Raw genomic sequence first — 15201 nt, forward strand, 5'->3', positions numbered from 1 at the left:
AATAAACTAATTTAGCAATAATGTTTATGTTATAGGTAATAGAAAATAGTCTTCTATGACTAATATCAAATCCAGTGATTATATGTTTTATTACCTTGTCACTTGTCTGGAGAATTTTGGAGAACATTTTAAAATACTTTAAATTATTCAGATTATTATTAGAGACTTTAGCTTTACCTTCTGCCATCTTGAATCACACAGCATCATCTCTGCTTATTTCTTCAGCTTTATTTGTTGTGCTCCCCACCCCCAGCTCTCCACTCTTTTCCCTCCACTCTTTGACTTGGTACCTTCTCTGCCCTTCAACCCACATGGCCTGTGAGAGATCAATAAATGTTCATTGTGTACATTTGCCATAAGGTACGTTAGGACACTACTCTAGCCCCTAAATAACTAAGTTCATCTACTACAAAGAAATATTAACCCTGAGTCCACCCTGAAGGCATGCACTCAAAGGAAAAGGAGATGTTCACTCGCAGTCTCAGTTCCTGTCTGGCAGAGAAATTAGAGAACAATACGGGGAAAATATATTACCAATATGTTGTTATCCAGGCAGTAAACAGAAGGAGGATTTGAGCTGAAGCCTTCAAATAGGCTTGTTTCAGAAAGGCAATTTTGTATCATCACTGCCAAGAGAGGGATCAGCAGGGACCCTGCTTTGCCTGCTTCATTGAGCTCCCAAATAGGAATTACAGGGTGTGAAGCAGCTGACCTCAGGGAGGCCACCATCACTTGAGCCCAGCCAAAGAAACAGCTTTGGTGGGAACAGCTACATAGACATCCCTCTCCAGTAGAGCTGCAGGGAGCCGACGCCATCCAGGGCTGCTGTCAGCCCACTTGCTGCCTCTGGGGAAAGCAGTTGCCCCAAGATGCTACTGAAAACTGCTAACAAGAGCTGCATTTGGGGGCACCACTGGGAACTCTACTTACAACAATGGTTCCACCCAAACTTGGTTTTACTTAGCAATCACACGGGACATTTGAAAGATAGCTATTTCTGGGACCAGGGAAGATTTAGGAAGGCTAAGGAAGCTGTATGTATATTTGAAACAAGTACTCCTGGTGATTTTTATATCTCTTCTCTCAACTTATTGTTCAGCCTTCCCAAACTTTAGAGAACAGATCATCAGTTATTTAGAGAAAGCATATCAGTCATTCTAACTACTTACAACTGAAGATAGAGACTAACGTATATCTGCTAAGAAACATGATTAATTTTGGTACATTGAATCTCTGTGTGGGTTCAGTGGAATAAATAAGCTTTGAGTTTTAACTGTTATAAAGTGGTATAAAGAAGTGTCTAGGAAAGGAAAATCATTCTAATAAAATTAACAAGGATGGACTGTGTTAGTGGCACTGCTTTTGGATCCTAGAATTAAAATTTTAATAAATGTATTTTTGATTTTCATATATGAGGTTCTCCGCTTTCTGTGACTGGAATTATTCCTTTTCATTTCTCTGGATTGTCACTAGCCTGCTCACTAAATAATCATGGCTACCGTAGTAATTTTTGCAGTAATTTCCACATGCAGACACCTTTAAGTTATTTACATATGATTTCCTCTCCTTCTTACCGCAATCCCTCCCATTCTCTTTGACCACCACTCAAATGGAACTTAAGTTCAACTTTGATTCTGCTTCTGCAACATGGCAGTCTTATATACAATTCCCTGGATAAACCATCATTAATTTTTGAAGACACTCTTTTTTTCTGTAAAATTTACATAGACCTTTGATATTATTTTGATATCCTTTTTGAGCGAATTTTATATATACAGACAGAATATTTTTCTTCTTTTTTTAATCACCTGACATTATGGTGATTCTTAGTATTGCAAATCCTGGAGAAGGAAGAAACAAGGCCCCCACTGTATTGAGAAATGTTTCTCAAATCCTTCTTTGGTGTAACATTGTCAAGGGCATAGCATGATGGCATATATGAGTTTATGTGGAAATGTGGGAATAAAAATGAGAAACTAGTCTCTCTCCATTGCCCCAGGAGTTGTAGCTTTACAGTGAAGCAGCAGGGCATCACTAATTTGTATCCACTTTGAAAAGAGATTAAGAGAAATAATTGCTTGGGGTTTCAGACATTCTTTCTTTAAAAATAATTCTTGCATTGACCACCGTGGGGCCAGTTAATAAAGCACAAAGTGCCTCATTACAATGAGGTTTACATGACATCCTCTAAAAGCAATGTTTCAACTCCAGTTAAAATATATACAGCACTAGATATGTTTTGGAATTATACACATAGAAAATCCATGATTCGTTTTATCTATTTGTACTTGAAAATACACCATTATAATAAAATGATAAAATTAAGAAGCATGTATCCCTTTCTGTTGATCAGTTTATAGATTCCCTTCAACAATATTGTGCCTAGAAAATATCAGTAAGTTCTTGTTAAATTAATACAGCATTGCTGAAAATCATGCACGTCAGAGAAACTAAAGGGGAATGGAATCTTGAGATAACACCAATAGGTAAGACCTGGTTATCTCAGTTTTGTGGCATAGGATCTACCCAAACCTACTGAAATGGAACAAAGGGGTAAGTGTCTGCTGAGCTGGGTACAGAGTGTAAAGTTGCAGTAGAAGGCACAGAGGCACAGCCTGCTGTCTTGTAGGCTGTTCAAATATAGCTCTGCCACTGATCAACCATATGGCTTGGGTGGATGACTAACCTATCCAACACATGCCCAAGCCAGTTCACATGACTATAATGAAGATCAAGTTAGTTCATTCAGGACAATGCCTCCTTATAACCTATAGAAAATCGCCTGACCTGTGGTGGCGCAGTGGGTAAAGCGTTGACCTGGAATGCTGAGGTCGCCAGTTTGAAACCCTAAGCTTGCCTGGTCAAGGCACATATGGGAGTTGATGCTTCCTACTCCTCCCCACCTTCTCTCTCTCTCTCTCTCTCTCTCTCTCTCTCTCTCTCTCTCTCTCTCTCCTCTCTGAAATGAAAAAATAAAATTAAATTAAAAAAAAGAAGAGGATAGCAGATTCTCTAGTTCAATAGCTAGCATAGGCTTAAATTTTCTCTCATTGCAAGATGACCAAACTGGCTTTGCCTGAATTGAGATTTGGGGAACATGAAGTCACAGAGCCATGCCACGGTGTTTTGTGGGGTCAACCCTAGGGGAGACTGAGCTGACCTAACAGGACTGAAGAAATAAGCAAAACCAAAAGCCATGGGCTTTCTATAGTTTAAAGGGCTAGAGGGAACAGATGAGTCTCAAGTGCTGGTATGGGTTCGGCTGGGATCGTAGCAATCATAGCTAACATTCATCGGACACCTGTTTTATGGCAGGTACTACTTGAAGAGTTTACAAGTATAAACTCATATTTGCTAATACTTCTCTCATTTTACCGTTAAGCGAAACGTTGTGCAGAGAGGTCAAATAACTTGCCCAGAGTCTAACAACTAGTAATTTTTGGAGCTGTGGTTTGAATCCAGTGTGTACTCTGAGCACCAGAGAAGCACAGGAAAGAACAACAGTTATCTTCATGCCTGGGATTTTCTGGGAAACCTGCTGGGTCCCACAAGCTCAGGGGTCCCCACTCCCCGTGGGCTGTACCCCTCTCTGTATAAGCTTGCAATGGCCTCTGGTCAGTTGCTGCCCAGTTTTGTTTTTTTTTTAAGCTTATTGGAATTTAACTGTTTACTGTTTTAGGTTAAAAAAAATCATTTACCTTTATTTTTCTTTTTGATGGGAAAATTATTATTTTTAATATACTTGTTAAAATTTTTACTTTCTTATCTTATTAATATTTATCTGGCTTATTTTTATCTTTCCAATGATCTTCTTTTTCTAGTTTTAAGAGTTTTACCTTGGTATATTTATATTTATATTTATATTTTTTTGTTTCTCAATCTTTATTCTGCTAAATGATTAGTATTTCTTTTACATTGTTATATGCAGGTAGGTAGATAAATAAATATAGATATAGATATATAGGTATAATTTTTGATTTTAGAATTAAATGAGTGCCAATTGTGTTATATACTTTTCAGAATTCTTTTTTCTTTTTTGTCTTTAAAATTTTTTTAAATCTCATTCTTACTTCTCAATTATGTTTTCTTATAATTTCATCAATTATATGGAAGCTCTAATTTAAGGTACTTACACTATATGTATAACTTTTAAACCACTTTTTAAATCCCTCCCTTCCTTCCTTCCTTCCTTCCTTCCTTCCTTCCTTCCTTCCTTCCTTCCTTTCTTCCTTCCTTCCTTACTTACTTTTTATTCAGTGAGAGGAGGGAAGGCAGAGACAGACTCCCACATGCACCTTGACCACAAGTCACCTGGCAAGCCCACTAAGGGACAATGCTCTGCCCATCTAGAGCATTGTTCCATTGCTCAGCAATCAAGCTTTTCTTAGCACCTGAGACAGAGACCATGGAACCATTCTCAGCTCCCAGGGTCAAATTGCTCCAATTGAGCCATGGCTACAGGGGAGAAAAGAGAGACAGAAAGAGAGAGAGAAGCAAGAGGCAGGGTGGAAAAGCAGGAGGGCACTTCTCCTGTGTATAGGATATAGTCAAGAGAAAAATCCTCAAAACACATATCTGGTTTGATTTTAATAAGAATCACATTGTAGGAGATCTAACAGAAACTATTTAAAGAGGATTTTAGAATATGTTTTTATTTTTTATTTTAATTTGCATTTAAAATGGAGTTAGCTGTTGAATATAATTTCTTTCCAAGCATGGCTAGGGAATAAGTGTTCTAGTCTGTGGGTGTTCCAGGGGCCACCTCATATTAAATAGGCATGTGACAAACTGAATAAAATAAGGTTTTTCACCAGGACTATCTTAAGGGTTCAATCCATTGATTCTACACATATATCATAGTCAGTTTGAGGTGCTATTGCAAAAATATCATAGACTGGGTGGCTGAAAAGCAAACATTCTTTTGTCACAGTTCTGGAACTAAGAAGACCAAGTTCAAGGTGACATTATGATCAGGACCTGGTTTCTTCAATGGTGGAGAGGCAGAGAGAGAAACTTTTAGTGTCTCTTTTTATAAATGCACTAATCCCATGATGAGGACCACATCCTTATGACCTAATTACCCTTCAAAAGTCTCATCTCCAAAAATCATTGCATTGGAATTAGGGTGTCAATATATAAATTTTGGGTGACACAAACATGCAGTCCATAACAGTGGGTTACATTTATAAATAGTTAACAGAACTCTTGCTGTATAGCCCAAGTGTATTTATAACTCCAGAACAAGCATTATATGCATGGTCTAGTTTTTGACTACAGAATCGAATGCCCCACCAAAAGCCCTCCATATATAGGGATTGTCTCATTCTTTGTACATTTCTATAAGAAAAGAAACACAATGCCATGTAGATAGACTTGAGATCCATTATAATAACATAATTATTTTTTAAAATAACATCCTAAAATCCCCACATACAGTAATTCTTTTCTGAAGCCTTTAAAATTGGCAAATAATAACAATAATATATTTTGAAAGTAGTTACCCATTTTATGCACATTATTAGAGAGATTATAGTAAACAAGGTTTTAAATGATTTCTAAGATATTTTTTTGAACTATAGATAGTTGTTTTATCAGATATATTTGGGTGAGATACAGAAATTTACCATTTTACAGTTTTACTAAAATATTAAATAAAGGGCCAAGTAATTATATTTTCATTTCATCAAAAGTTAAAAATTTGTGTTTTTCTTTTACTTTTGCTCATGATTATTCTTTTAAACCATTACTTTAAAAATTGTTTTTCATTGATCGGAGAGAGAGAAAAGAAGGAAGAGAGAGAGAGAGAGATGCATCAACTGTTGTTCCATTTAGTTGTATACTTATTAATTGCTTCTCATATATGCCTTGACCTAGGATAGAATCCACAACCTCAGTGTACTGAGATGATGCTCTATCCACTGAGCCACAAGGACAGGCCAAAATTGTTTCCTTTATTGTTAAATAACTAAATAAGTAAAATTCTATCTGGACTGAATTGACATCATCTATCTTATTGTCAGAAAGGATAGCCTCTTGTACTCTTTTTATTTTATTTTTATTGAGAAGCAGGGAGGCAGAGACAGACTCCCACGTGTGCCCCACCCGACTGGGATCCACCCGGCAAGCCCCCTATCAAGTGATGCTCTGCTCATCTGGGCTGTTGCTCTGTTGCCAGGCATCCAAGCTATTTTAGCTCCTGAGGAGAGGGCATGGAGCCATCCTCAATGCCAGGGGTCAAGTTTGCTCAAACCACTTAAGCCATGGCTGTGGAAGGAGAAGAGAGAGAGGGAGGGAGAGAGAGAGAGAGAGAGAGAGAGAGAGAGAGAGAGAGGAGGAGGGCAAGTGGTGGAGAAGTAGATAGTCGCTTCTCCTGTGTGTGTGGATCAAGAATTGAACCCGAGACTTTCACACTCTTGGCTGATGCTCTACAGCTGAGCTGACCATCCAGGGCCAGCTCTTAAATATAATCTGTTAGTATTTTAGACATTTCTTCAATACTTTGTCAGTTTTGATTTGAATAAATTTTAGTTTTTATTTTTTAGGTTGGTTGTTTCTTGTATGAAGAGCATTATATTTTCATATACTACTCCACTTGGATTTGGTACTAAAAGAATGATTCTGTAAGGAAATCTGCAAAATATGAAACAAGATTTAATATTATTCTTTAGCTTGTCCATACAAAATTGTCTTTCTTCTATATAATATTGTAGAGACAGGAACAAAAGCATTTAGTTATGCTAGCACCTTATAGAAGACTCTCAAGAAATCTGGGTTAGCCAAGTTCCACTTTTTATACTCACTGCAATTTGTCATAGAGAAAGCATGTGCTAAAGTTTGCTTAACTGGGAATTATAAATTGTCAGTTATTTGAGTCTCAAATCTGATTTTAGAGAGAGGAAGAGAGAGAGGGGTGGGTAGGGGGAGACGAGCAAGAAGTATAAACTCACAGTAGTTGCTTCTCATATGTGCCTTAACTTGGCAAGCCCAGAGTTTTGAACTGGCAACCTCAGTATTCTATGGGTCTCAAATCTAAAGCATACTAAGATTAAAAAATTATGAAGCATAAATTATATTTGTTGTATACAGAAATAAAAATAAAGAACTATAAACACACTGGATATTATAAGAAACATTTGAGACCATTGAAATTCATCTTGTGACTTTTAAAATTAAGTCCGAAATAGTGAGCAAACATCTCATGATGGAATGCCAGGTCATGCTAGATTTGATGTTGTCTTATTGTTTTTTTTTCCTGTATCACCAAAGTAGGGACTAAGCCTTTCAGTTAAGATGCAAATCTCATGGAAATGAAAAGGATTAGTGAGTTAACCGTTATTATTATCAATAATATTGGCAATAGCCCATTTTATGTATGGTGCTTCATGAAATAATTACAAATCTTCTGTTCTACATTCTTTTATTTTATTGTTACCAAAGTCTTGGAGAAAAACATTTATGATTCTCATTTTATAGACTGAGATTAAATAATTTGTCTGTAGTTACATAGTGCTAAATGTTTAAAAGTAATCTCTGGTCCAGGTCCAGTTCAAATCTTCTAGTAGCAAATCTCATAATCATTTCACTTCATAAACTGAATCCCTAAGGTCCAATTCAACTTCTCTTAAATGTGTATTTACCATTGCTCACAAGGGCTGTGTGACACTGTGTGGATAATTAAGTGCCACCCACCATCTCTACTGGGGAAATCCTGAGGGTGTCAGTTAATCAGTTTCACACAGAAAAGATAATGTACTAGTATCTTTATTGCAGAAGTATACTTGAAAATACAACAAAGGATTTTGAAGCTATTAAAATAAGCTTCTGATCCTTAGGGAAACTCTTTAAACACTAGAGCTATCATCAAAAGTCCTTGAGACAAGTAACCCAGGAGTAGAATGATTATGATTACACTTTACAAGCAAACTTAAAAAGATATCAGGAGCTGCTTTACTAGGTTCCCTGCTATGAAATGAAAACTTAAGAAAAACTGACTGCAAAGCATTCTGGCCTGAGGATGTATACTATTTTGCACTGTGGCAGATCAACTGCAGCCAAATATTTTCATTGGAAATACGTATATGAATGACTTGGCTGGATCCCGCTACCTGAGACTCACATAAGACATACAATTTAAATTCTAATCATGGGTGGTAAAATCCTATGATACTCATTCTGCAAAGGAGAATGGCAACCCTGGCAAGATTACAGGTTAGAAAATTGCATTCCCCTTGTGTAAATTTTTTCTTCAGCTTTATTCAGTAATAAAAATTGCTTATTTTCTTATTCAACAGATAAGTGCCTTCTAAAATTAAGCCTACTATTAGGTTGAACTATATGAAATTGCCAATATTTGACTATTTTTAGTTAATCAAAATGCAGTTTCTTAAGGTTTAGATTAATATATGCCAAAGCATGACTAGAAACACTTGCAGAAATTTCAACTGTTTGGAACATAAGCTCACATTACACATTATTTTAACAAAACTATTAAAGGGAAATAAAGTCCCTTCATTGAAACAATAATTTATAATAATTTATGCTAGTTATTTTGTGAAGGTCTTTCTTTATTGTGTTAGTAAGCTGATGAATATTAAGCTAAAAAATGAGTCATATTGCATTTGTTTCTAATTTTTGGTGAGGGGGAAAATAGCAGAAAGCTTTTTCATGTGAATAATCAGGCATTGCGGTCATCTGGAAGTTGAAGGTGTGTAGATTAGTAGCAGTCACTTTGGGAATGGTGTTGCTTTGGCCCACAGAATGTAAAGCATGTGTGTGTCTATTTCTACATAAGCAAATTCCACTACTCTTGTTTGTGCAGCAAAATCACGGGGAGATGTACTGTATCGGAAGTGACAGCTGCCACCTTCTTAGAGGCATTGCAAATATTTTTAAACCTGGCATCCAACTTATAGCAGTTATACACTATCCTTTTTAGGGTTAATTATCTTATTGAAAGACAATTGGTGAAAATTCTTAAAGACTGTGTTAGGGGGAAAAAAAACTTCTTTAATGCTTTTTGAAGAAAAAAAGTAGGAATGATCTTATTTTGCTTTCCTTCTTATCTCTACATTTGTTCTTTTTATCGGTGAATGAAAAACATTGTGCTCTTTCTTCTTACAATTTTTTATGTTGCAACCATTTGTCTTATAACGAGATAAACTTTTGTGTTGAATTAGCTGCGGGAGAGCAACTTGCACATTAATCACTACTAAGTAAATGCATTCCCCAGAAGTTAGGAGATCAGAAATATGGCTAAGATACAGTCTTAATTCAACTACTGACTGATTTGATATAGCTACATTTTATGGGTTTATATAGCCAGGAGTAGACCTCAACATTGGTCATATTTTTCCATTTACAAATCTGATCATCACTTAGGTGACAAATACTGTCTTAGATTCAGAGAATAAAAGAGATTATGTTTTGGGGGAATAAGAAATTAAATAAATTAGGGAAAACACTTTGGAATTTTGGACAAGGTGGTAAATGCATTTGTAGCATAGAAAAGTGTTGGTTACAGCCTGACCAGGCAGTGGCGCAGTGGATAGAGCATCGGACTGGGATGCGGAGGACCCAGGTTTGAGACTCCGAGGTCGCTGGCTTAAGCAAGGGGTTATTCAGTTTGCTGTAACCCCACGGTCAAGGCACATATGAGAAAGCAATCAGTGAGGAACTAAGTGCCACAATGAGAAACTGATGACTGATGTTTCTCATCTCTCTCCGTTCCTGTCTGTCTATCCCTATCTACCCCTCTCTCTGACTCTCTCTCTCTCTGTCTCTGTAAAAAAACAAAACAAAACAAAAACTGGAAGTTTGTAAAAATAAATAAATAAAAGTGTTTGTTACAGAGAGAGAGAGAGAGAGGAGAGAGAGAGAGAGAGAATATGGTAGTGACCTGTCTTGGGAACTGCATGGTTACCACACAGAAATTAAATTTAGGAGGAAGTGATGGGAGATAGCTTGTCTCATAGAAATTGCTTGAATTCGCTATGATTACTTCAGCTACTGAATATCTGAATAAATTGAGTAGGGAGTCTGTTTGTATTGAGTTAGAAAACAGTTATAGGATGAGAAAATTCAATTTTAAGCTTACACTTAGGAAAAAAAATTCTAAAACCAGCCTGCCAGAAACATTTCACAGAAACAGATTTTAGGGAAACAATTCTTTTCCTGTATACTCCTATGATTAAGTGCTGGTTAAAAGAAAATAATAAGGATGTTTATCAGCATAAAGAAGGAAAGCTTCTTTTTTTGCTTTAGTTTATAAAAATTTATTCTGTTTTTAATTTTTTTCCAAGAAGACTCACATAGTGTGAAGCTTACTCTTTAGCATGAAGGACCTTTTGCAAAAGTTGGCATATTTTAGCCTATTGCTTTTTATAGTTTTTTTTTTTTTAATCAGTCTTTCCATTGACAGGTGAACTCTAGAGAGAGAAGCCAAAAGTAAAGCAACCCACTTTGTCAGCACTTCCATTGTGATGTCTGAGTGCTATGACTGGGTCTCTACTATGCTGGTTAGTTCTGTTAAGCCTTAGTTGCTTGCTAACAGGGCTAAACTATATATTTACATGGACTAAGTTAAATGTAGGCAGACAAATAAACAGGTTACTCTGTGACCGCAATAAGTATTTAAACTTGGACTAAGAATTGCAAGTGATGTTCTCAGGAAGCTGAAACTATTAGGACAGGAGCAAAATGTCCTAATTTGGGGGAACTGGTATCTTGGCAACACAATGTGTTTATATATACTTATCTTCTTACCCAAAGAACAATTGTGCTAAAATTTGCCAAGGCTCACTAGGGTCTCAGAGGTACCCCAAGGAGGGGACTTTAATATGTGAGTCACGCTCAGCCCTGCCCCGAATAAGGCCCTGCATTAGGGTTGAGAGAAGAGATGGTTCAGCGCATTTTATGCCTATCTCCATAGAAATAGCACAATTGTGTCTAACTATTCTTTCTGAGAATAGCCCAGGCAATTTTTCAGCCAAATAGATTTTTAGCAAAAGAGGAAACAATGGTAGAATGTGAAGAGGAGCTGTTATCAGGGCTTCTGATGACACTAAAAGTCATTTTACTTTTTGTTGTTGTTGTTATTATTATTATTATTATTATTTTGTATTTTTCTGAAGTGAGAAGTGGAGGCAGGGGTGAGAGGGGGGATAAAGACAGACAGACTACCGCATGTACCTAACCGGGATCCACCAGGCATGCCCACCAGGAGGCAATGCTCAGCCCCTCTGGGATGTTGCTCCGCTGTAGTCAGAGCCATTCTAGCGCCTGGGGCAAAGGCCATGGGGCCATTTTCAGTGCTCGGGCCAACTTTACTCCAGTGGAGCCTTTGTTGCAAATGGGGAAGAGAGAGATGAGAGAAAGGAGAGGGGGAAGGGTGGAGAAGCAGATGGGTGCTTCTCCTGTGTGCCCTGGCCCAGAATCGAACCCGGGACTTCCACATGCTGGGCCAATGCTCTACCACTGAGCTAACCAGCCAAGGCTTAGTTATTTTAAAATAATAAACAGTTATCTCCAAGCATGAGACTCCAGAACTAGAAGCAGATCAAATAATTACAGGTAGGATATTCATATGTATGTTTGTCTGTACAAAGTATATATATAAAAGTGATCCTGTAAAGCATAAGGGTAAATTCAAGTCCAGGTTGAAAGACATAAAATAACTAGGTCAAGAGCAATCAGTAAAATATAATATATGCCAAACCAAACAATACTTTGATATTCTGTTCTTGAATGAGGATTTGGGGTTATTTTGAAAAATAACGTCACCATGACTCTGTCCAGAGCTCACAGCTGCAGAAAGAGAAGTAAACAAGTGATTCTATTAGAGACTGGAAGGTTAAGGAACAACCAAATACTCAAAACGTAATGATATTTTTGTTAGTTCCCAATGAAATGATTACAGCTCCTACAGTTCCCTAAAGGAAAACTACAAAAGGATGATGTTTCTAGAGATAGAGACACAAACACCATTTGTTTGTTTGTTTTTTAATCAGATAACAAGAATAAAGATTGTATTAAAGATATTTTCTGTGTTTGCCTTTGAAAGTATTTCTATATTTTATTTGCAGTCTTTTAACATAAAATCTTTCCCACTGTCTTTTCATAGAATATTACATTCTTGAAAGATGCTACTGTTCACAGGGCATTGCTAAAGGCTGTTGAATTCCATGAGGGAGGGGACCAGGAGTTACTCTTTTTTGCATTCCCCACTCCTCAGTTTACATCTCATACATGTGTGTGTAAGGTCTTCCATGCCAACAGACGAATCAGATCACTCTTGCCTGGGACTTAACTCATTTGACTATCCTTATCAATGAACAACTAGCTTTCAAATTTGTGACAGAGATGGATCACCTTAGAATTTGCATGTGTCATTGAATTATGTGCTATAGCTATACCAGCCTCATAGAAAAATCAAGGACAAACAGCTTATCAAGTATTCTGGGTTCAAATTAAAACATTCACGTAAGAATATTAATTGGATAAATATATTTGTATGACAATAATTATTGTGTGTATCACATTTTTTATTTTTTTTGCATTTTTTTTTTCTGAAACTGGAAACGGGGAGAGACAGTCAGACAGACTTCCGCATGCACCCGACCGGGATCCACCCGGCACGCCCACCAGGGGCGACGCTCTGCCCACCAGGGGGCGGTGCTCTGCCCATCCTGGGCGTCGCCATGTTGCGACCAGAGCCACTCTAGCACCTGAGGCAGAGGCCACAGAGCCATCCCCAGCGCCCGGGCCATCTTTGCTCCAATGGAGCCTTGGCTGCAGGAGGGGAAGAGAGAGACAGAGAGGAAGGCGCGGAGGAAGGGTGGAGAAGCAAATGGGCGCTTCTCCTGTGTGCCCTGGCCGGGAATCGAACCCGGGTCCTCGGCACGCTAGGCCGACGCTCTACCGCTGAGCCAACCGGCCAGGGCTGTGTATCACATTTTTGAAGGTACCTAATAGATCTATATTCTTTTCCGTTCAAAATAACACATAAGCAAAATGCTACATGGGTCCCAAAATATATGGACCTTTAGACAGTGCAAGTCAGGAGATAATTGCTCAACCCTGTTTCATTATTTAAGAGAGTATTTTCTAAAAAGCTGAGAAATAACCAGTCTCCTGTAACTTAGCACAAAACCAAATTGGTGTCTCCACTTTGATTTCTCTTTTGAAATTAATTTCCAGTTTGGTTTTCTTTTGCCTCTGGTGTTCTGGATAATCATTTTGTAGCATCTGGATAATTTTATGTTAACATCTGGAACTGAGATTTTTTTTTTTGTCTTATGCCTATAGAATACTTCTGTAAGACATGTATTTTTCCCAGCTGCTGTTTATTCATTTCAAAGAGACATGGTTAAGTGAGTGTAACAGCCTCTGAAATTCCTGAGGAAACACAAAGCATGTTTAATACAAAGTCCTGTCAGTCTATTTTCTCTCCTGCAAGCTTTTCCCATGGCAGAAGTCGTTGAGATCTCTGAAGAGTTTTGAATGGGTAACAGGTGGCGTTGTTGAGCCCATGGGCCTTTGAAATCAGGCTTGGTGTGGGACCTTGGTCTAGCAGTCGTAGCTATGTAACTTTGGACGCCTCTTTGAAGTCCAATTTTCTTATTTCAAAATGGAAAGGTTTAAATACATCATATTAAATGAGATGATCGATATAAAATACCTGGCTTAAGGTGACGATTCAATTAATGGCAGCTGTTATCACTTATGTCTGTGTATTTAGAATGCAGCTAAAAATGTCTTTTCCTGACCTTGTAGGGCTTTTATTTATGTGATTTGCAGTTTGGTGATTTGTTCAAAGTTTTTGAGAGCTGTGACTGAACTTTGTCTTTGAAAAAGTTGCTGTGTGAGTGGAAGGAGAAGGAAGGGATGAAGCTGGCTAAAGACATTATAGAAGAAACCAGGGAACACTTCCTTCTGGGCTTCTGCAGCATTGCTTGTACTATTTGCAAAGTAACTTGAATTTTTAAGCAGTACTTTGGAATTCACACATCAAGTCAATATCTTTAAGTCCACGCTACTATAGTGGCAAGGATCAGAGTCCTACATGCATTATCATGAGTGAAATGTTAAAAATGTTTTGGAATTTCCTGGATTTCATTGTTTTTATGTTGTTGACTTTTTCACAAGTCTTGATTCTAAATGAATTTTTTCCTTTTTCCTTCAAAATTATTCACCTTTGAAGATAAAATTTTATAATATTGAGTTAAAGAAATGTACTGAAGGTTCTTAACACATCTAAATATACACAAAATCTTTTTCATGTTTTTGGGATATGTGTAAAATTAAAACTATTAATGTAAAGGGTTTTTCATGTAGCTAGTTGTACATTTTTGATATCTTTTTTTAAAAATTAGGAGCTTCATTTTATATTCACATATTAAAAGGTGTTAAGGTGTTTTTCAAAGAAGCATGAGTGAACAGTTTCAGAGGAATAATTTAATAACATGAATTTCACACATGGATTCTGAAAACCCAATAATTTTCTTAAATATATTCTTTCTTGTGTTCCTGCTACCTTAAAGAAATTGAAGGTTTGCAGCTTGTCTAGTTTTTCATTCTTTCCTATACTTAGCAGGGTCTGTACTCAGTCACACTGGATGAATAAAAAAAAGAGATGTTATATCAATAAATTTATTACCATTTTTATTAAAGAGATATACTCTTTTATACCTCCAATTATTTCTAAGAAAAGTGTCAAATGCTGTACCTAAAAATCATCGCATTAAACTGACAACAAATAAGTGAAAATTCAACCGACCAAAAAAGAAATTAAAGAAATATGCACATTTATTGCTCATCTGTAATGAGTTAGTAATTATAGCTGAACTCTTAATTCAGAATTTTCAGACAATTGGGCAAAAAAGGAAAATGTTAAATTATGTAGTTTTCTTGTCTGACAAAGTTGAGTTTCCAAATTTCCAAGACAAATATATTTTTGGTAATGAATTCACAGAGAAATTTTAATATAGTCCTTATGTAAAGACTTAAGATAGCAAAAAGTACAAGATTTTCAAGCATTATTAGTACAGAGGATAATATTACTTATTTATTTCTACCATGTATATATAAAAGCTAAGATTATAAAACTTAAAATTTTTACTCAATAATGATATATGTGTCTTTGAGGAACTAAAATAATGTGATTCAGTCTCACAATTTTGTGACAGTCTACTTACCCCAGAAGGA

General features: G+C 36.7%; 1 protein-coding gene and 1 non-coding gene across 4 annotated transcripts in view; one reads left to right on the forward strand and one right to left on the reverse strand.

Annotated features, from left to right (window-relative positions):
• Positions 1-15201, forward strand: part of LAMA2 (laminin subunit alpha 2) — a 660268-nt gene that overhangs the window by 218142 nt on the left and 426925 nt on the right. The gene's annotated exons all lie outside the window — the stretch shown is intronic.
• On the reverse strand, positions 12863-12938 carry TRNAA-AGC (transfer RNA alanine (anticodon AGC)). The gene has a single exon. It is a non-coding gene; the product is annotated as a tRNA-Ala (tRNA).

The sequence above is a fragment of the Saccopteryx bilineata genome, chromosome 12, assembly GCF_036850765.1.
Source record: "Saccopteryx bilineata isolate mSacBil1 chromosome 12, mSacBil1_pri_phased_curated, whole genome shotgun sequence".
NCBI classification, from domain to species: Eukaryota; Metazoa; Chordata; class Mammalia; order Chiroptera; family Emballonuridae; genus Saccopteryx; species Saccopteryx bilineata.